This window comes from Vulpes lagopus, chromosome 1, assembly GCF_018345385.1.
Source record: "Vulpes lagopus strain Blue_001 chromosome 1, ASM1834538v1, whole genome shotgun sequence".
Taxonomy (NCBI): Eukaryota; Metazoa; Chordata; class Mammalia; order Carnivora; family Canidae; genus Vulpes; species Vulpes lagopus.
The window spans coordinates 119,392,229-119,414,193 of NC_054824.1; the positions used below are offsets into that span (position 1 = coordinate 119,392,229).

At 37.8% G+C, this 21,965-nt stretch overlaps 1 protein-coding gene across 5 annotated transcripts in view; it reads left to right on the plus strand.

Moving 5' to 3' along the window:
- GREB1L (GREB1 like retinoic acid receptor coactivator) overlaps nucleotides 1-21,965 on the plus strand; it is a 264,390-nt gene that overhangs the window by 77,566 nt on the left and 164,859 nt on the right. For all 5 annotated transcript variants that reach the window (XM_041754040.1, XM_041754343.1, XM_041754118.1 and 2 more), the window contains exon 2: nucleotides 21,079-21,180. The gene's annotated coding sequence lies outside the window, so the exon portion shown is untranslated. The remainder of the gene's footprint in view (nucleotides 1-21,078; nucleotides 21,181-21,965) is intronic.

Consider the following 21,965-nt stretch of genomic DNA (forward strand, 5'->3'; position numbering starts at 1 on the left):
AATGAACTATACATTAAAGTATAAAAATATAGTAGTAAATGTGAGATTTTTTTCTTTTTTCTGTGGGATTTTTTTCTTAATCTAAATTAGGAATGACTTTTTTCATTTGGAAATAAAAGATTGATAAATTCAACTACATAGAAATAAAAAGTGCTTTAACAGTATAGCTGAAAGTTGAAGACAAATGATAAACTGGAAATATTTGTAACTCCTATCATGGATAAAATGGCTGGTTCCCTTACTTTGTGAAGGGTGTTTCTACATCAACCAACAAAAAAATGGTTAAGGAATAATACAAACAGATATTTCATAGAAAGGAGGTTAAATGGATCTTAAACTTGAGAGGATCCCTAACCTCTCCATACAAAGAAAAATAATGAAATTAAAACTCCACGAGCTGCTGTTCTTCCAATTTGTTTTTTCATTTCTGTTTCCAATGAAAGAATGCTCTTCTTGCAATTCAATTAAAAAAAATTTTTTTAAGACTTTATTTATTTATTCATGAGATACACAGAGAGGCAAAGACATAGACAGAGGGAGAAGCAGGCTTCCTGTAGGGATCCTGACGCAGGACTCGATCCCAAGACCCTGGGACCATGACCTGAGCCAAAGGCAGATAGATGTTCAACCATTGAGCCATCCAGGTGCCCCTTAATTTTCTTTTTTAAAAAAATATTTTATTTATTTATTTAAGAGAGAGCAAGGGAGAACATGAGCAGAGGAGGTGCAGAAGGAGAGGGAGCAGCAGGCTCCCAGCTGAGCGAGGAGCCTGACATGGGGCTCCATCCCAGAACCCTGGGATCATGACCCAAGCCAAAGGCAGATGCTCATCCAACTGAGCCACCCAGGTGCCCCTGCAATTCAATTTTCAGTTAAATAATCGATATAAAAATTATGATTCTGTGGGCAAACATATGGTGAAACAGGCTTATACATTGTTGGTAGGAATTAAATTCTATGAAGCGCAATTTGACAATGTTTATCGAAATTTTAAATCCACATACACAGCAACTCATTGATAGGAATTTATCTTCCTGAGGTGCAGGTTTGAGATGGATATATGTACAATTAATCATGGTAGACATTCTTGGTAATAGCCAAAGATTGAATATTTTACTACTGAACTGAATATTAAATCAACCAGGGGATACTATATAGCCATAAAAGAAAGAATATGGAAGCTTTCTGTATTCTGATGTGTAAAGATCTCCAAGATTTATTGTGAAATGAGAAATGTGAGATACGGAGTTTGTGGTAGGCTACCTTTTGTGTCAGTACATACATTTATATATGTATGTGTATATTTATATTACAATTCTATTCCATCTTCCTTCAAAAGAATAAACAAGAAACTGGTAACAGTGGTTGTCCCTAAGAAGAACTATTATATGAAAAAAGTTACTTTTCATTACATATACAGGCATATCTTGTTTCATTGTGCTTCACTCTATTGCTCTCCATAAATACTGCCTTGAATATTTTAAATTTTTTCATTATTATTATATTTGTTGTGTGACTAGTGTAATTAGTGATCTTTGATGTCACTCTTGCAGTTATTTTGAGGCACGATGAACTATGCCTATATAAAACAATGAACTTAACTGATCAATGTGTGTGATCTGACTGCTCCACTGATGTGCTGTTTCCCCATCTCTCTCCCTCTCCTTGGGCCTCACTATCCCCTGAGACACAACAATATTGAACTTAGGCCAATTAATAATTACTCTACAGTAGTCTCTAAGTGTTCAAGTGAAAGGAAGAGCCACATGTCTCTCATTTTAAATCAAAAGGTGGAAATGAATAGTGAGGAAGGCATGTTGAAAGCCAAGATAGACTAAAATCTAGGCCTCTTGTGCCAAACAGCCAAGTCGTGAATGTGAAGAAGTTCTTTTTTTTTTCCTTAGAGTGCGAGCAAGATGGGGAGAAAGGAGGGGCAGAGGGAGAAGGAGAGAGGATCTTACACAGGCTCCATATCCAGCGCAGAGCCGGACATGGGGCTTGATCTTAAGACCCTGAGATCATGACTTGCACCAAAATCAAGGGTCAGACACTTTTTTGTTTAAGATTTTATTTATTTATTCATGAGAGACACAGAGAAGGCAGAGACATAAGCTCCTCACAGGGAGCCTGATGTGGGACTCAATCCTGGAACGTCAGGATCACGCCTTGGGCCAAAAGCAGACGCTCAACTGCAGAGCCACCCAGGCGTCCCAAGAATCAGACACTTATCTCACTGTACCACCCAGGCACTCTGTGAAGGAAAAGTTCTTGAAAGAAATTATGTGTCACTCCAGTGAATGCACAGTGATAAGAAAGTGAAACAGCCTTTTTGCTGAGATGGAGAAAGTTTGAGTGGTCTGGATAGAAGATCAAACGAGCCACAACATTCCCTTAAGCCAAACCCTAATCCAGAGCAAGGCCCTAACTCTCTTTAATTCTGTGAAGGCTGAGAGAGGTGGAAGCTGCAATAGTCTGAAGCTAACAGAGCTTGAGTCATGAAATTTAAGGAAAGAAGCCATCTCTATAACATCAAAGTGCAAGGTGAAGCAGCAAGTGCTGATGGAGAAGCTGCAGCAAGTGATCCAAAAGATCTAAGTAGAATAATGAATGAAGGTGGCTAACTGAAGAGCAGATTTTCAATATAGGTGGAACAGCCTTCTGTTGGAAGAAGATGCAATCTTGGCCTTTCACAGCTAGAGAGGAGAAGTCAATGCCTGGCTTCAAAACTTTGAAGGGCAGGCTGTCTCTCTTGTTAGGAGCTAATGCAGCTGGTGACTTTAAGTTGAAACCACTGCTCCTTTGCCATATGAAAATCCTACAGCCCCTAAGAATTATGCTCAATCTACTCTGCCTATGCTCTATAAATGGAACAACAGAGCCTAGATGATAGCACATCCCTTTATAACATGGTTTACTGGCTATTTTAAGGCCACTGTTGAGACCTACTGCTAAGAAGAAAAAATTCCTTTCAAAACACACTGCTCATTGATGATATACCTGGTCACCCAAGAGCTCTGATGGTGATGTATGATGAGATGAATGTGGTTTTCTTTTTATATATATATAAATTGTATTTATTCATGAGAGATACACACAGAGAGAAAGAGGCAGAGACATGGGCAGAGGGAGTAGAAGCAGGCTCCCTGCAAGGAGCCTGATGCAGGACTCGATCCTAGGACCCTGGGATCATGCACTGATCCAAAGGCAGATGCTCAACCACTGAGCCACCCAGGCGCCCCTGAATGTGGTTTTCATGCCTGCTAACTCAACATCCATGTTGTAGCCTGTGGATTAAAGAGTAACTTCAACTTTCAAGTCTTATGATTTAAGAAATCTATTTTGTCTATAGCTGCGGTAGACAATGATTCCTCTGATGAACCTGGGCAAAGTCAGTGAAAAACCTTCTGGAAAGGATTCACCATTCAAGATACCATTAAGAATATTCATGATTCGGGATCCCTGGGTGGCGCAGCGGTTTGGCGCCTGCCTTTGACCCAGGGCGTGATCCTGGAGACCCAGGATCGAATCCCACGTCAGGCTCCCGGTGCATGGAGCCTGTTTCTCCCTCTGCCTGTGTCTCTGCCTCTCTCTCTCTCTCTGTGACTATCATAAATAAATAAAAATTAAAAAAAAAAGAATATTCATGATTCATGGGAATAAGTCAAAATATCAACATTACAGGAGTCTGAAAGAAGTTGATTCCAACCCTCAGGGATAACATGGAGGGATTCAAGACTTCAATGGAGGCAGTCACTGCAGATATGGTGGAAACAACAAGAGAACTGGAATTAGGAGAGGACCCTGAAGATGTAACTGAATTGATGCAATCTCATGACAAAACTTTAATGGATGAGGAGTTGCATCTCATGGATGAGCATAGAAAGTGGTTTCTTGAGAAGGAATCTACTCCTGGTGAAGATGCTGTGGAGATTGTAATTGTAACAGAAATATATATGATTTCATATATTATTGGGGAAGAAATAGCTCCTGAATTTTCCAGATATTTAGTGTATAGAATTTTTTAGTTGTAAGGGACCTCTAGAATTTATTCTCTGAAATGTTTAGATTTTTTTAATTAAAAAAAGATTTTATTTATTTATTTGACAAAGAGAGAGAGAGAGGGAGAGAGCATGAGCCAGAGGGAGAGGCAGAGGCAGAGGGAGAAGCAAATTCCTCATTGAGCAGGGAGCCTGACTTGGGGTTTGATTCCCAGATCTTGGGATCATGACCCAAGCCGAAGGCAGACACTTAACAACTGAGCCACCCAGACACCCTTGAAATGCTTAGATTTTAAAAATGAACAATTTTATAGAAGTTTTTCAAAAGGTTATTATAGTTTATTAAGTATAACTATAATAACTTACAGAATAACTATAATAACTTACAGAATAACTATAATAACTTAATACTTAGAGTTTATTAAGTATAATTTTATCCTGATTATTTCAGTTATTTTCAGTGTTTTAGTTTTGGGTCAAGCTGTAGACTAGAACTAAATGGCTCCAGATTGTTGAATATTTTAAGTTCTCTTGTCTCCTTTTTGAAGTTATTTTTCTGTTTTCACTGTCAGTGTCAATTTAAATTTTTACTTTGTTTTATAATGTCATTGTCCTTTCCCCTGGCATCTCACTCCTTTTAATCTGTCAAAGCTGGGAATCATATATCCACATTCCTTCAAACTGTGTCAGAATGAAAGTAAACAAGTTTGGGTGAGTGCCTGATAGCTCCCCTTGAGTGAAATGCAAATACATTTAGAATGTGAACTTTGTGCAGTCTGTTGTGTTGTTTGTATACTTATCTCCTTACTTTTAGACAGTGGACTGTGTTTACAGTAGTTGAGAATTCTGGGTCAATGGCCCCTAGAGTGAGCAGTTGTTACTGTACTTGAATTGTTGGAAAATTTGGGCATATACATACTTAGGCTTCTTACCAATACTTTTCTTTTAAAATTGTATTTATTAGGGAGAGAGCATGAGCAGGGGATGGAGAGGGGCAGAGGGAGAAAAAGAAGCAGACTCCCTGCTGACCAGGGAGCCCAATGTGGGGCTCAATCCCAGGACCCTGAGATCATGACCTGAGAAGAAAGCAGACACTTAACTGACTGAGCCACCCATGTACCCCTTACTAGTAGTTTTTAATGAAATGACTAAATGCTAGCACATAAATGTTTAGTTCATGTTTATTGGACCCCACTGAAGAAGAACTGTATTATTCTATCATTTTGAATTATAGTAAAAGCTGCATAAGAGTTTGGTTTGTGGGAGGTTGAATGCAGATATATCTTTTTCTTCAGTACCATGTGGCTCCTAGAGGAAAGTTATATCTTTTTTTTTTTAGATTTTATTTATTTATTCATGAGAGACACAGAGAAAGAAGCAGAGACATAAGCAGAGGGAGAAGCAGGCTCCCCACGGAGAGCCTGATGTGGGACTTGATCCCGGAACCCCAGAATCACAACCTAAGCCAAAGGCAGATGTTCAATCACTGAGCCACCCAGGTGCCCCAGAAAGTTATATCTTGATTAAATATGAAAGGCATTATTCATATGATAAAATAACAGGTAACTGGAAATTTCATATAACTGGCAAATTTTGTCTAAAAATCAACCAGAAAATAGATTTTTGTTTTAACCCTTATAATCAAAAATGTGTCTAGGGGGAATTACATCACTTTTCTGCTCTAGGAAACTATTTCTGGCATATGCTAATCTAGGGCTGAGATGGTGATATGTGATGTGAGGGACCTGGACCCTTTCTGTCTTTGCTCCTCTGTGTATAGCTTTCTTTCCTAAAGATGCTTCATGGTCCAAGAAAGCTGACTGCTTAGGGCACCTGGCTGGCTCAGTGGGAAGAGCATGTGACTGTTGGTCTTGGGTGGTGAGTTTGAGCCCCGCATTGAGTGTGGAGATTACTTAAATAAATAAAATTTTTAAAAAAGAAAGCTGACTGCTTGAACTCTAACTACCTTGTCCACAATCCTTCTTCACTTTCAGTAGTAATTTTATATTCTTTTTATAAAAGTGAAACAGACTCTTAACTATAGAGAACAAACTGATGGCTACCAGATGGGAGGTGGGGGAGGGAATGGGTTTTGGATATGGGGTGGGAGGAATAGGGGATGGGAACTAAAGAGTATTCTTAGCCTGATGAGTACTGAGTGATGGATAGATTTGTTGAATCACTATCTTGAACACCTGAAACTAATATTATACTGGATAGTTAGCTAATGTTAACTATACTGGAGTTAAAATTAAAAACTTAAAAAAATTAAAAACTTAATAGAATTTTTTTAAGAAGGTGAATTGCTGGGTAATCATATAGTTTAGTGAATAAACCAAATAACTTTTCATGAAAATGTTATATTAATTTCACTTACATTTGTAAGCTGTAGTTAATCGTTAATACAAATCATCTTTTCATCTGATATAATAGATGTTAAAAAAACAGTAATAGGAGGATAAGATGGCTACTACCTTCTAAAAAGGATTTGTGTTCTCTTTGACCTGGACTTCAAATATATGAAACTGATCATTAAACAAGTTCTTCCCATTTAGAAACTTTGCTAGTAGTAAAATAGAAGTATTAACCAGCTGTTGTTTTTTTTTTTTTTTTTCCTCTCTCTAAATGTGCTCTCACTTCCCATTTGGCACATGCAGCCTTTTGGCAGATGTCTGCTCTTCTTTTTTTCTTTTTTCACCTCACTGTCTCATACTTAAAGACTGGTCTAGCCACAAAACCCATTGAGCCATTCAGCTATGGAGTAAATCATGAAACTTTGCATTTCTGGGACGGGTGTTAACAATTAGAATTTATAGTGGGCACCATAGGATTCATTTGGTATGGAAGTAGAAATAAAAGAATACCTTATTAAAAACAAATTGAAAATATTATTTTTTCTAAGATTTCAATCTATTCTTAAATTCTCTCCTGGAGGCTCTAGGTGTTAAGTGACATAGGGTAAACAAAAGGCCTTCAGGCATGTGATTCCACAAATTCAAACACATAGTAACAGGGCAGCACTTCCTTTACTACCCCCATCCAAATTAATGGCATGACATGTACTCAAGTGCTCCAACCAGAAACATCCCCTTTATTGAAGGCTTTTCCTCCCCTTTTCATATCCCGTGTCCAGTGGGTCACTAAACCCTCCCAATTTGGGAACCTGCATAAGTCAAATAAATGATATCTCATCTCCACTGTCCTTGTTAATTCCTCCTTGTCTCTTGCCAGACCACTTTAATCATCCCCTTCCAAGCTCTCTGGGGTTTGACTACTTTTCCTGTTCTGATTCCAGTGTCTTCCATTTGGCCCCATGAATTATCTTCTTGAAAAAAAATTCTATCATGTTACTCTTTTACCTGCAATCTTTAATGACTCACTTTTATTGGTTAAAAAACATTTTTTTAAAAGCCTGATTGCTTTTCTAATGTCATTTCACTCTCTAATGTAACTTCCTGCCATTCTATCTTCATGCATTCTAGGACTCAGACATGCAAACTCTTGCTCGTCTTTGAAGTCCCAAGCACCACTACCATCCAGGCTTCTTGTATGCTCTCTATTACCCCCATGTGTATTCTGTGTTACACCATGTGTGTTCTCTGTTGCACTATGTATGCTCTCTATTATGTCATATACATTCTCTATTATGCTATGTATGTTCTCTATTACACCATGTATGTTCTCTGTTGCACTGTATGCTATTGCATCATGTATGGTCTCTGTTACACTATGTATATTCTCTATTACACCACGTATGTTCTTTATTATACCATATGCTCTCTATTGCACCATGTGTGCTCTCACTGTCATGGAAGGCCTTCTGAGCTGTCAACTTCTAGATGGTAGTCTTTTTTTTTAAGGTTTCATTTATTTATTGGACAGAGAGAGAGCAAGAGAGCACAAGCACGAGGAGTGGCAGAGGGAGAGGGAGAAGCAGGCTCTCCACTGAGCAGGGAGCCTGATGTGGGGCTTGATCCCAAGACTCTCGGATCATGATGTGAGCTGAAGGCAGACGCTTAACGGACTGAGCCACTCAGGTGTCCCTAGATGGTAGTCTTATTCACAAATGTATCCTCAGTGTCTGTAACAATGCTTGGCAACTATAGGAACAAAATAAGAATTCATTGAATTCGGTGGAAATGAAAACAAGTACAAACTGTGCTTTGTGTATCCCAATAAGACCCCAATCTGAAGACAGTGTGGAGGTAACCAGGATACCAGATGGTGAGGCTGAGCTGGATGAGGCAGAGTGTGGCACATACAAGCCTGCAATACTTCAAATAGTGTTCTGAGAAATTGTCTGTTTCCAGCCCCCATGTCACCCTGGCTTGCCCTGTTCTTTGCTTGTTCTGCTTAATTTCCTCATTCTTTTCTCTCATTCAGAAGTATCCATTTAGCTCAATTTATTGGGCTACTCCTTTTTTAGCACCAAAGGCTGCTATATCGTGTGTGTGTGTGTGTGTGTGTGTGCCTGTGTGTATGTCAACATAAACTCCCAGAAATATAGCTGGAAGTACTCAGAGAGTTGTGTGAATGAGGGGGGAAAAGGGCAACAACGAATGAATAATCATCTGTTATTACATCCTGAGTGCTTGCCAAATGCCAGGATCTACATTTAATCCTTACAATGCCCTGTAATGTATAGGCACCATTATTATAACTAGTCCACAGATGAAGTAACTGAAGCAAAGAGAAACTGAGTCATGTGCACCCACTGAAACAGGGGAGCTGGAATCTGGTGAATGTATCTCTTAATCCAAAGTCAGTTCTATGAACACAATTAGTGTTAAATATTTGTAATGGACCACATTACAACTGATCCTTGTCTTATAAAGACATCTCTGAAGGGCAAAAGAATGAAATGTTTGTTTTTCCCTGAGTTTTTATGAGCACCATTAGGCTTTGTTTTGTTTTGGCTTTTTTTTAAAGAATTTTTTTAGAGCAATTTTAAGTTCATAGCAAAATTAAAAGGAAGGTACAGAGATTTCCCATATACACTGGTGAGTGTTTCTTATCAAGAGTTTGAAATTCCAAGGATCGTTACAGGCAAGACTGTGTTCCTCTTGAACTTGTACTTAATCTCAAGGTTCCCTTCCCAGATATTACACACCTGGCCTTGGGCAGAACTAATAGCCTGTTACTCGGTTTCCATTCTAACTAGCTAAAGTGTTTATTGATCTTAACAAGGTGCTATAGGATGTATAATAGACAAACAAAAACAATGAGGATTGGTTCTTTCCACCCACCCTCCTCTGCCCCAGCACACACACAATCCTGTTGGGAAGACAAGCCATTCACAAAAGAACTGTTAACCGACAATGTGGGAACTGTTGGTGATGTAAGCCCTGGGGAGATTTCTGGGTCCTCGACTGTTGAGGGAACACATCAGAGACCCCTCTGAGCTGTATGTCTGAATTCCCCATCTGGCTCTCTCTTCTGTGTTACTTTTACTACCAGCTCATTCCCAATTGATTGCCAGCTTCTCTACATTCAAACTCTGTGATATATTCTACTTTTAAACTGCTTAGCGTCCCTCATTACCACAGATTTTCCTAGGTCTTTGTCCTGGATATATTTCCTTTCCCCCAAATCTTCAAAGGGATAAAAATCAATCTTGAATTTAACTCTGTAATTTAAGGAAAACCAAAACCACGTTGCTCATCGCAGACAGAACATGTGGGTCAGCCATCAGTTGTTCTCCTTGACTGGAGAAGGCAGGTCAGTGGTGAAGAAGCCCCATGGTAGGTCGGGCAGTGACAATCTGTCCTAACCATACCAAGGGAAGCACCAATGAGTTGGGGCCCTGGACTGTGGGGGCTGGCCTCACTGTTTGGGGATTGGAAGGATAAACAAATATTTTCACAGGGTGCGTCCAGAACTGAGTAGTCAAGGTCATTGTGGTGCAAACAGAACACATGGTGTCAGTGTGTCCTAGTGTCTGGGCCCAAGTGGCCTTTCTTGGCAGCATCTATAAAGAACACAGAGCATGCTGTAACCTCTACTGTTGATACTGGGTGTGCTTTTACCACAGCTTAGTGAGATTTCTAGATCTGTTTCCATTTCGTGTAGATGGCTTTGAAAGTGGAGCCAGGCTTGCATTTTCTGTGGACTGGGCCTTTGCCCAGTGTGCTTTGCTCCTCTGTTTGAAACCAACCTATAGTGCTCTTGTTCATTAGTTCTGCCCAAGGGAGTAGCAGATCCTCAGGAGAAATCTCAAATGGCCTTCCATTTCTTCATAGATGGGGGTACCTGAATATACCTCAAATCTCTCTTTGAAAAAACTTCACTACAATGAGTCTGAAAAAAAACTTTAAGAGAATGTTGGTACCACTTTCTTCTTTGACATACCTCATTCTTTTGGATGGTAACATAGTGTAATATTTTGTTTTTTATTTTTTGTTTTCCTAAATCACCATGATGTAGGTAAGAAGTACCGAGTAACTGTTAGGATAAAAATGTTTCAGACTTTTCTTGTTTTTTAATGGGAATGTCCGTCTACATACAGTATAGTATATAATGCTTTCTAATATACCTATACTGTTTCATGACTGAGAATATTCCTTTTTCTAAATAGACACTAGGCGAACTTATCTGCAAAGTTTAAATTGGTGCCTTGTCATTAACAAACCTCACTTACTAGTTTTTGTCAAGTCTAAGCTGCACAATGGTTGAATTGACGACTATTATATTTGTTTAACTGCTGTAAAGTAAGTTTGCAACAATAGATGCTTGCACTTAAATAGCCTGCAGAGCACTGGGGCCCTATCAATCATGCAGAGATTTCCCTCCTGCTGTCTCTTCTGATGGACAATTCTGCTGATGTGGATATTCAAAAAGAAGGGATCAGGAAGGACAGATGATGGATAAAGACAGTCTTCTGTCTTGAGAGGAAATCGGAGAAATCCTTTTAAGGAATTTCTTTGTCATGGTGTCAGAAGATTAATTATGCTCGTGTGAGAACAGCTTTCTCATTGGGTGAAAAGAGACATTATCCTTCTGACTTGTGACAGAAGATTTTTTTTCAAAGAAAGAGAGTTAAAGATTTCAGAGGATCTGAAATCTTCTTCTGTTGTTTTCTAAGCATCCTCCAGGACTGTTGGATTACATCCGTGATATTGTGATGTTTGACAAATAACTAATGGATCAAGAATTTTTGTTTCCAGCAACCCCTTCTCCTCATGCAAATCTCTTCAGAGACCTTAATACCTACCTGAGTTTGTACATTAGATTTTAAAAATCACATGATGATAGGATAGGTGATAACTTATTGCCACCTGGGAATGGAAGCTTGTTATAGTAACATGGAAGAAGAGACACTGCAGTACCATCAACAGCTTTACAATGAATTGGTAAACACAATTTTTAACAAGGCAAATATTATCGGAAAAGGTATCCTTTAAAAATTTCAACTCTGGCACCTGGGTGGCTCCATGGTTAAGCATATGCCCGTGGCTCAAGTTGTGATCCCAGGGTTCTGAGATTGAATCCTGCATTGGGCTCCCCGCGGGAAGCCTGCTTCTCCCTCTGCTTGTTTCTCTGCCTCTCTGTGTGTCTCTCATGAATAAATAAATAAAATCTTTTTAAAAAATTAAAATAAAATAAAAACTTCAACTATTGTCTAACTTAATCCAGTTGTGAATAGCGATATTATGCAGGATATTTACATTCCTTGAAACTTCTCTGAGCATAACAAATGAATATTCAGAAAAACCTTTGAAAGTTAGAGACAAAATACATCGCATAAAGCATAATAATAATAAAGTTGTTTCCTATAACTTTATTTTCCAGGTAACCGAAGCCTCAAAACTTAAAAAAAAAAAAATTCTATTGAAAGGTCTACCTAAAATACATTACTGAGTACTCTGCCTTTTAAATAATGCACATTAACTGACTCAGGGCCTTCATTATAATGATCTGCTATTCTGGTTCAGTGAATTACCATGATGTCTTCAGTGACTATTGAAGTATTTAGTGTAGGGTTATTTGCTTCTATTCTAAATAGCCTGAGTAGCACACTCTCTCACTCTCACACACTCTATTTATTACTGTCTACTTTTTGTAGATGTGGAGTCTCTTCTCTTTAGGTGAGTTATCACTTCTCCCTGGAACCAGTGTGTCATGTTTCTGGTAAACCACTATTTTGTTTTATAACTGAGGGTGAGCCTGCACTTACAATACAAATAGTTACATTTCTCTCTTTATTTCATTGTGGAAACTTGTTTTTCTCTTATTTCCAGGTGCTTGACTGGTTCAACGATAGGTAGCTGAGGTTTCCCAGAAATCCGATGTTTATTAGAAGGGGGCATTACTATGTATACATGCACATATATGTGCTGCACACAAGCCCACACATATATAAATGTGTTCATTTACTAATTATATTAAATATTAACACACATATATATGTGTTCATTTACTAACTATATTAAATATTAACACTCTGATGTATTATTTTGGTGACTTTGTGATATGGTATCACCAGTGGCGGACTTTTACATCTGAGCCTTGAGAATAGATCTGCAGTGACTACTCCACTCTATAGAGACTTCTTCCCTACCTCTCTTGGGACCCCAACAGGACTGCTATGAAATGGTAGCTACAACTTGGTTTTATTTTATTTATTTATTTATTTTTTTAAAGATTTTATTTATTTATTCATGATAGTCACAGAGAGAGAGACAGAGAGGCAGAGACAGACAGAGGGAGAAGCAGGCTCCATGCAGAGAGCCCGACGTGGGATTCGATCCTGGGTATCCAGGATCACGCCCCGGGCCAAAGGCAGGCGCCAAACCGCTGCGCCACCCAGGGATCCCTACAACTTGGTTTTAAATAAAAATAAACTATTCGATTGCATGAAAAAATCTTTAAATTTAGCATTAAATATTAGCTGATGCTAGCAATTGTAATTTTTGCAGTAGCTATAGCAATTGTAGGGCCAGATTGAGATCTTTGTGAGAATTCATAGCAAAGACCAAGTAAGTCTTACTTTAATTCACACTTGATAGTAACACTTGGAAGAACAGATTTAAGTTCAAAATTTAGGATTCTTGAGTTTCACACAGGATCTAAAATTTTATATATTACCAATTCTATTTTTGTTTTTTTTTATTTTTGGTTATTTTTAAAGATGATAAACCAAAGTGATGATTTTCATGAAACACACAAAGTTTAAGAAACAATCCCAGGAAATGGAAGTTCAGAAGTAGTTCAGCGATCCCTTTTCTTCTTCCTTTAGAAAGAGTGACCATTTCGCATGTTGTCTAACTTAAAGAGAAATCATCTCGTTATGCCACTCTTGCATTCTAGCAATATGAGTTTACCTTTGACAGGGCTTTAATTAAAACTGGAGGTAATTCATCTTGATGACATAGGGCATTTAAAGAAAAAAAAAGTTTACTAATTAATTTAAAAATATAGCCAGTTATAGAAAATATTTCTTTGTCTTTCTGACCCTGTTGTTAAAGGAGAACAATCAATTTATCACCAGCTGCATGAATTCAATGGAAAGGAACTTCAGGTTTTCTCCTTCTAAACCCTTGTTGAATTGTTCTGGCAGTACATAAAAGTGGCTCATTTGTACCTAAAATACTTTACCGATGCTCCATTAATCTTAGTGATAGTGTTCTCTTTTTTCCTGCAAGAAGCAGGATGAGGGGATATTATGGGGGAAGAAGAGGAAGTATTTTTTTAGATGGATGTGTAAATGAAGAGGGAAAAGCCATTTAATATTTTGTAGCCTGTTTTTTTTGCTAATGAATATATAATCAAAATATCAATGATTATTTTGTAGTATATTTTATATTTATTAATAGCATGTAATATCTTTAAGATTAAGAAGAATGTTTTGATAATTTGTGAAAATGATAGCATTTGTCTTTGAATATATACCAAGAAGATCTTTAGTCTAGAAACAAATGGTGTGTCAGACCAAAATAACATAAAAAGATAGATGAATCAAGGACAAAAGATGTTTTCCTTTGGTTATTTTGTTTTAAATGTAAAAGCTTTATCACTGTGCTGCTTAATCACAATAATTAAAGGGGAAAATAAACTAACCTAAGCCTCGGGGTTTCTCAGCTGTTAAATGAATCTTATAAAGACCTGGGTTATCTTCTCTACAATGTGCTTTGTATTTCTTAAAATAATATCTTTAACAAATTGTTTTCCATCTAAACAATAAGAGAATGCTAGATGGGCAAGGCTGCATTGACCTTGCCTCTTGGTCATGTCTGTTGATTGGCAGGTTTCAAAGGTTAAACTAGCTACAGATGAAATATAATCATTAGTGACTTGGTTCCTTTCCAGATCCCTCTGGAAACTGCAGTAAGCCAACTTTGTTCATTTATAAAGAAGAAAGAAAAGTCATTCCCTGAGCAGTTTGGAATGGGAAGCAGCCACTGTCTCCTTCCTTCTTACCTAAATAAACAAGCTAAATGGAAAAATAAACTTTACTTTTTCACATCTGGTACAAAGCTTCCTCTTCTGTTGAAAGTTCACATGCTCCTTTGGCTATGCCTGGTCGTGTGAATCAGGTGTCTTCCTTCCTTCTGTGAAGTGACTTGTGTAATTATAATAAGGAAAGACTCTGACTATTTTAATAGTCCCAAGTATATCATTATATAGAAACAAAGCTCTCGTACTGAAAATGACATCAGATGATGTTTGACCTACCTTTCCACATATATGTTAGTAGTAAAGTGACAACAGGACTTTATGCCAGTGATACAACTAGAAAACTAGAAGAGGCGAACAAATTTTTCTGGGTCTCCTTTATGTCAAGTCAGATTATTTTTATTTGTGTGTGTTCTTTTTTTTTTAAGATTTTATTTATTTATTCATGAGAGACACAGAGAGAGGCAGAGACACAGGCAGAGGGAGAAGCAGGTTCCTTGCAGGAAGCCTGATGCAGGACTTGATCCCAGGACTATAGGATCATGCCCTGAGTGAAAGGCAGACACTCAACTGCTGAACCACCCAGGCGTCCCCATGTGTGAGCTCTTAATGTGATTAATTTTTTCAATTTACCTTTATGGCATACCTTGACTTTGACAACTCAGAACAGGCTGTCACAGGCAGCAGTACCGTGATTCTAAAACACACTGGCATTTACTAACCACCAAGATACCGCTAATCATCAAAATTTACCTTTGCAGACTCCCCATATGTCTTCTATCCTTACCTCCACCCTTCTATGCTCCTAAACCACTTACTCAGAACTCCTCTCCCTTCTGGCATCCCTTCCCTAGTGAACTATTTTAATAATTGGTATTTAATAATACTGCAGTTTTTCTGTTTAACTTTTCCATGAAATGGGAATGTCATTTGCAGTCTTCTTTACCAGAATTCCACAGGCTTGATGCCTCTTATTATAGAGTTGAACATTCCACGATGTCCTTTAGATACACTTCCTTCATGTAACACGGAATCAAATTACTATTACTTAAAGCTTGGTTAGAAGCTACTGAGGTGGGTGGAGGGTGGAATATAAAACCTAGAAGAGTTGGGGTTTTTTGTGGGGGAGAGGGTGCTAAGTATAATATTTCATCCAAATGATTTCTATAAGATTTTATGAGAATAGTTATTTCCCCAGGAAATTGTTGGGATTGTTTTTAGTGTGCCAATTGATTTTTTTTTTTTTTTAGGTTTTACAGTGAAAAAACTAGTTGATAATGTTTCTTTTCTTTTTTTTCTTTTTTTCTTTTTTTTGGATGCTTTGGTTCCCTGCTAGGGCCAGTCTGAGAGGAAGAAGTAAAGGTCAAATGCCACAGGCATCCAAAAAGTGGTGGGGGTGTACGTGATGCTTATCCCAGGAGCAATTGGCTGTTGTCATGACAAAATGGCTTTTCTAACTCTCTTGTGTTCTTGGGTACATTCTTTGAGCATAACCAGAGTGGTGGGGGCCTAGTAGGCACCATCATTGGTTTGTTTCCATCTTCCAGAGGGAGAGCTTGAAGCACAAAGCAGTCAAGTAGCTAGTCCTAAAAACAGACAATGAGTTTTTTCCTTTCTTTTTAATGTGTCTGGCTAATTGTTATAAATAAGCATCCCATATAACAATCATACACAATTTTGGTCCCCCCCACTTTTTCCAAGTAAGTGATTTTTCAAACTCTAATGGCATAGAATCATCTGGAGTTAGGGTTGCCTATTTGCTAAATCTAGCAACACTTTCCAGGGTTTTCAAAATGCAAGTTCCAGAGTTCTTATCTATAACTGGTGAGTCATAAATCTCTGAGAGAGAGGATAGGGAATCTACATGATGAATATGTTCATTAGGTGATTCTGATGCAGTCCTTGAACTAGACTTCATGAGAATCACTGATCTAAATGATGCTGAGCTTTACTGGTGTCTCCATGGGCACATTGGTTTCATCAAGAAAAATTAGATAGTAGTTCCAGCCAGATTTTCTATTTAGTTACATTCAGGTCAAATATAGCCCATGCTGTGACAGTTGCTGAAATAAATGAGAAGACCCATTCTATTTTTCCTCACTATGACTCCTGTTTTGTCATTCAGCACTTTCTACCATCACCACTGATACTATCCAGCTAGCAAAGTGACTTTAAGAGCCTCTCTGGGCACCCAAGTTGGCAGAACAAACTGCTCCACCTCACCTAACTGTTGATTTTCCCCATCCATAGCTGGGATCACATGTTTCTGTCTGTTATTCTTCTTTGGGTTCTCCTTAGAGAAAGTAGTTTTTTACTTTTTATCCCAAAATAAAAAGCACTTTGTCTTTCAACTTATATACCATTGGTCCACATACCTCAACTCCATTAATTAGAAAATTCCTTATATTTTGCTTCTCAACAAAGATTTTACCAGGGCAGGTAATAGAAAGAAAAGTAATAAGGAAGAGGGAAGATCATATTCCTGGATAAAAATTTGTCTTTCTGAATTAAGCTTTAAATTTATCTTTTTTATTTTTTTATTTAAAGATTTTATTTATTTATTCATAGAGACACAGCTAGAGAGAGAGGCAGAGACACAGGCAGAGGGAGAAGCAGGCTCCATGCAGGAAGCCTGACGTGGGACTCGATCCCGGGTCTCCAGGATCACACCCCAGGCTGCGTTAAACCGCTGCGCCACCGGGGCTGCCCTAAATTTATCTTTTTTAAAAGGGATTTATTTGAGAGAGAGAGAGAGAGAGAGCAAGAGAGAGCATGCACATGAGTGCATGGGGGGAGGGGCACAGGGAGAGTATCTTCAAGAACACTCCCCAATGAGTGCAGAGCCCTATGTGGGGCACCATCTCACAACCTATGAGATCAGGACCTGAGCCAAAATCAAGAGTCGGACGCTTAACGGACTGAGCCACCCTTGTACCCCAAGCTTTAAATTTATCTTATTAGAAAACTTGAAGTTTATAAAATGCAAATAGTAAATTCAGAACTTAATTGTATATAATCAGAATGGAGTGAGTTAGGAATCACATTTTCTTTTAGTTTCACTTCGGTAGTAGACCAGGAATAACTTAAAAAATTATTTTCAATCCTAAACAATGAATATCATTCTGATCTCAGAAGTCTCTAATTAGGATATTTACAATCTGTATAAGCAAACTCATGTTTAACCAATGTAGCATTTGTTAGTTCTCTCCTGAGTATTAATTGACAGTCTTGATTACAATTTGGACCATTTCACATGTTCTTTTCTATTACTACAGAGAACATAGTGTGGCTTAGCTTAAAGAATGCACATATAGGGCTTAAAGAATGTAGGTTTGGGTATCAGCACTTTCTCAAATAAGTCACTCAGTCTTTTGAAGTCTGTATTCTCATAACAAATACAATATGTATCTCAGGTTGTTATTGTGAGGATTAAAGGAAGTAAAGTGTATGAAAGCTCTCATAATTCTGAAGTGTTTTTAGGAAATCTTGGTTAATGTAGATATTGGTTGCATGTAATGACAATAGGAAACCTTTCTCAACCTTAGGCTAAGATAGTGTTTTGTAGGTCTGTTATTTTCATAAGGACTTTTTGTGTGTGTGACCAACGTAAAATAATCACATTCTTGTAAAATTGTAGCACCTTGGATGTTATAATTATGTTTCACTTTTATTCTTATTGCCTTTTTTTATCATAAAGGATACTTATTGATGAACCTTAAGGGCATTTTCTCTTTGGTAGTTACCCTACTAAGTAGTATGGGTTTGTTTGATTGTATATCTAGTTTCTGCTTCATATGCTTGCTTCTAAGATCCCTCCCATTTTAACCCATGCTCTGCATCTTTACCCACAGGAGCTGATGATATAGAGATATGTTGTGGTCTCCATCGCTAGAGTGCCTCACATAGTAGCCCAATAGAAAAAAAGTTGGTTCTGGTGGCGGAAAATATGCATTTGAGTACCTTGCTACTTTTGAGTGTGGTAGTCTTATAAGGATTAACTGAGATAATATACATGAAAGAATTCTATAAAAGCATAATTTTTCCTATAGTTAGGGATTTCTATAAGGAAGAATATTTTTTTTTCATTTTTATTTATGATAGTCACACACAGAGAGAGAGAGAGAGAGAGGCAGAGACATAGGCAGAGGGAGAAGCAGGCTCCATGCACTGGGAGCCCGACGTGGGATTCGATCCCGGGTCTCCAGGATCGTGCCTGGGCCAAAGGCAGGCGTTAAACCGCTGTGCCACCCAGGGACCCCTTAATATTTTTGTAATAAAGAAGAATATTAACTGATTGTATGCCTAATGTATGCCAGGTGCTTTCCATACCGTATCTACTATAACTCTATGAGGTAGGAGACATTATTCTCATTTTACAGATAACTAGCCCAAGCCATGTGATTGTAAAGTAGTAGAGCATGATTTGAATCAGATTTCTCACTCCCCACACTACTTGTCTTCACTGCTTTAGGAGCAGCATAGGTTAGGCCATTCTTGGTTCTGTCGCTTAACTACCAAGGAGACAGGGAACGGACAGATGAGACAATGAAAGGAGACACTTCATGAATGCAGTCAGCAAATAAGGAGCTGAAAAAATACTCTGTTACTGACTTGATAGTACATATTTCTGCCATTGTCTATGTGACCAAACTGAAAAGGTTAGAGAAGCCACAGCACTAGTGAGGGTTTGAAGGGGTTGGGGGTGAAGGTTGTGCCCCTTGCCTGCAGTAAACTTGAAATGTGGCTCAGCCACCAGTCTCTTTATTCTTCTACTTCTTTTTGCTTCTGTCAAACAAGGGTGACTGATTATATTTTTAAAGTAAATTTTATAGAAATTTTAAGTTTAATTATAATGTTATTGTGATTATATAACTTTTAAACCTAGTGGAGAGGTGAAGTCAGAAAGCTGTTAGGAGTTTAGACTCACTGAACTCTTCCAGTGTTTTTTCACTTGAATATAAATGAAGTCAAAGTTTTCACCTGGTTTAAAAGCTGCAGGTGACATCAGCTCATTAGGTGTGAACTGTTTCCTTCTGTGTCAGTGAAGCCTTGCTTATGACCCTGTTAGGGATTGACAAAACAAAGGGAGTATCTCTCCAAGAGAAAGTGGGACCTGAACTACTTGTGTTCTTGGTGAGGGGTGATTATTTATCAAACTGAAGAGATATGATGAGATATTAATTTTCAAATAGAAATTACAGGGAAAGCTTCTCATTATTATACTTCAAATTTGACTTATAGGCTTTATCAGAACTGTTCTTGCCTGTCTGCTTATCTGCTATTGATAGGAGATCTTTAAATACATTTGTAAAATTTCAGACTGATTGATGGTCTGCTCACCTGACAATGTTGACTGGAAGGCCATTCGATCCAGTACTACACATATTGCCAGAGACCATGTCTTCTTACAGGACTTTCAATAAGTAATTATTTTTACTTTACATCAGCATTATTAAGCTTAGCACTATGGATATCTAGTAAATAAAACTGGCAAACAATATTGGTAGTTATTAAATTTATTGAACATAATTCTCTAACTCTCCCCTCAAAACAAAACAAACAGCAGCAAATATCAGGGTCCTCCACGTGAAAATAAATAAGACTTTCCTTCCACATTTTCAAATTTAAGCATTTAATGTGTATTTGAGTTTAAACTTTGCAACAAGAGCCAAACTAGCATGACAAGTGATGGAAAATGTCCAGGAAATTATACCATGGTCTGATGTTTTGCTGCTTTTCATTTTGGCAATTCATACTTAAAAGTTTTACTTATTTTCTTTGTGAGGCAGCAACATGGAAGAAAAATCACTTACAGTTGGAGAGATTCAAGTTTTCCTAGTTGGTGTTTAAAGTACTAGTGTCCGTGAGCAGAGTGGTATATTGAAATGGTATGTATAACAAATTTTAAGAGTCATTGCAGGCCTTCAAAAAGTCAGGAAAATTAAAAGGAAAAAGGCCAGCATATCTGGTTTAGGAATTTTGGTCACGAACATGTTATATTCAAGAACTATGTATAGGTATCTTCTAGGACAGCTTCTTCAAACACAACTTAGGTGGAATTTTTTTTTTAATAATTACACTTAAGCACCTGATGATCTAATGAAGACAATTTCTTAATGTGTCAAAATGAGCTCTTTGTATCTTGTTTGAATCTTTTGTTGCCTTAAACTAATCTGCTTTAGGGTTCTCAAATCCAGGCATTTTACAATGCAGACTCTAGCAATGGCATTCATTTGGAATGCTGCCTTTTGTTTACTAGCTTTCCCAGACCCTCACTGCTTCCTTTGGTCATCTGGTGTCTTCACTAATGTGATTGGTACTCCTAGGCTCTGCAGGTAGCCATGAGCCTTTATATGTGGGATTTACAATGGGACTCACCACCCTGGCTGCTAATGAAGGGAACCACGGGGATTTTGTTTTGTTTTTTCTGTCTTCCAAAAGAGTGAAGGAAAATTGAGTTCTGGGTTTGCTAATTCTCTGTTTTCTGTTTCCTTTAATTTTTACAATTGATTTACAAACTGTGGTGCAAAAATACAAATATTTTTGTTTAGGAGTCAAATGTTTCATCTGCCAGCCCTTCATGCTAATCACTAGAATTGTTTATTATTGAACCTGGAAAGAACAAAGTGGAGTCTCTGTTTAAACTCAACCAACTGGCATTTCACCTTCATCTGTTTTTGTCTTTCAGGAGATTTTTGACCAATTTGGTTGTTTAAAAAAAAAAAGGCATATGACTGGAAGCCTTGGATTCTACTACCGGCCTTGCCATTTAGTACTTCTGTAACCTTGAGTAAGTCACTCTTCGGTTTCTCATCTGAAAAAAAAAAAAAAAAAAAAAGGAAAGTGTTACCAAGGTACACGTAAGATTTCAGATGGTGTTTCATATTCTAGCTTTCTTCTCTTTTTACTACCAAAGTGAACGATGGTGCCCTTTCATTTGATTTTTGGATAAGCCTGTTGAAAAACATCTTGCATCTATTAAATGTTTGAATCAGCAGTTAAAGCAATATTAAATGTAAAATGTCAGTGTCTTCATTTTAGAGGTAATATGCTCTATAGATTGTAGCCTAACTTTATAGAGATAGGAATTTATTTGCCATTTTCCAGTCAGGAAACATGGCACCAATGGTTTTTTGTTTTTTTTTAAGTATAGCTGACATATAATATTACAGGTATACAACATAGTGATTCAACAGTTGTATACATTATGAAATGTTCACCATAAGTGTAGTTACCATGTGTCATCATACAAAATTCTTACAATGTTATTGACTATATTCCCTATCTGTACTTTCCATCCCCTTGACTTATTTATTTTTATTTTAATTTTTTAGAGAGAGAGAGAGAGAGCACATGGCATTTGGGGGGCGGGGGAGAAGGAGCACTGAGGAAGTAGGAGAGGGAGAATCTTAAGCAGAATCTACACCTAGTGCAGGGCTCAATCTCACAACCCTGAGATCCTGACCTGAGCCAAAATCAAGAATTGGACATTTAACTAACTGAGCCACCCAGGCACCTTTTGATTTATTTTATAACTGGAAGTTTGTACCACTTAATCCCCTTGACCTATTTTGC